The following is a 1,577-nucleotide window of genomic DNA, read 5'->3' on the forward strand; positions in this document are numbered from 1 at the left end:
CCTTCTTAGGAGTCAGAAAGATTCCTTGGAAAATCCTTTTTTCTGGTCACTCTGAGCAATGTGGCTTAGCTCATTCATTTTTCAACTGGTTCGTATTAGTTTTCTTTGGACTTTGCTCCCCCAAATTTGGGGGTGATCTTTTTTTTGAAAAATAAATATCTTCTTGGTAAATAAATGGTTTCAGTGGCAATAATAAATTCACTTGAATAGGAGACAATCATCAAGTCAAAAGAATACATGTTATCTAATCATCAGAAAATCTGTGGCTATGAGGGCTGTCACTTAGAAATCCCAAGTCACTCGGAGGCCAAATCTTAAGCTACATCCTCTTATTTGTCCACGTGGAATAGGTCCCATGGTACCCGGAATCTGCAGAATTCTATAGATTAGCATCTTCTAGTCAAACCTGAGCCACTGGCCCATCGCTATGACTTTTAAAGAAATCTGATGAACTACTGGGGAAAATTTTGTCTCCCTCGGCAAATATTTGATTTTGGATCACTCAGCATTTTTGCAATCACGATGTCACCTCTTTGGAGACCATAAAAATGTCAACTAAGATTTTCTGCGAAGACGGTATCTGATTTTGAATGGTAGGCTCTGTAGATGATGCAGAACACTTAACATCACCGGCATGTTCGAAAGCACAATGAATTATTGTGTATACAGCCATACTGAAGAGTACAGCCCGCGAGATGAAAGCTTTTCCCCGGAACACCAGGAAACAGGGTTCTATGTGGATTCTGCCGCCCCCGAACATAGATAGGTCTGTTCTACAATACGTTCCATTTTTAGGGTGATTTCAGGGCCAGAAAAACAAACCAACACACATCTCAAGTGTGTCTCCTGATCCATGGTTTCAGGATTCCTCTGGCCCCAAAGAAGCCCAGGGGGCTCTCACCCAGAACTCCGGTGAGCCTTTCTTACCTGGGTCACAGAAGGGACGCTCCTTTTTTCGAGGCCCGTCATCTACAGTGCTCTAACCACAAGAGCTCTGGAGCGGTGGGCTTGGGCCTGAAGGAAAGGAGAGTGATTGCAGTGAGTAGGTGTGCTTGTAAGCCTGCTTCTCCCCGGGCCACCTGTAGGGTGGCTGACAGACGGCAGAGCCATCAAGTATTGTGACTGGCCTCCCTGCAAACACCTCCCACTCGCCTGCAGACACAATTCGTTCTGTAGATTATCTCTGGCAAAATTTTATCTCCCTGGCTTCCCTGCGCCCTTGAGGGTGCTGCTGGGTATTTTTCGCCAGCTATCAGGTCATGAATACACAAAAAAGCAAACAAATCTCAGATATAACTGGGAAAAACAATCTACTGCAAATAATGTGATAATACAAAAGCAATGTACAAGATTTGGGGATTATCTTTGCTGCTGTACATTATTGTTAGCACAGATGATGAGTTGACTCTAACAGTGTTGACTTGTGCATTCTGTCTGTAATTCCTCACCCGCTATTACCCAAACAAATCCCTTATTTGATTTACGTGCCGGCAATCACATTTCGGCTGCCTTCAACAAGGCACCTTGGCTGTTTTTTACTGAGTGTTATCTTTTCACTATTTCTACCAAATGAGGCT

The 1,577-nt window shown here is 43.7% G+C and overlaps 1 pseudogene; it reads right to left on the minus strand.

The window, feature by feature from the left end:
• Window positions 1-244: 244 nt before the first annotated feature.
• On the minus strand, window positions 245-969 carry LOC145712444 (mitochondrial inner membrane protease subunit 1 pseudogene; annotated as a pseudogene).
• Window positions 970-1,577: the final 608 nt, after the last annotated feature.

This window comes from Panthera onca, chromosome D1 (genome assembly GCF_046562875.1).
Source record: "Panthera onca isolate mPanOnc1 chromosome D1, mPanOnc1 haplotype 2, whole genome shotgun sequence".
NCBI lineage: Eukaryota > Metazoa > Chordata > Mammalia > Carnivora > Felidae > Panthera > Panthera onca.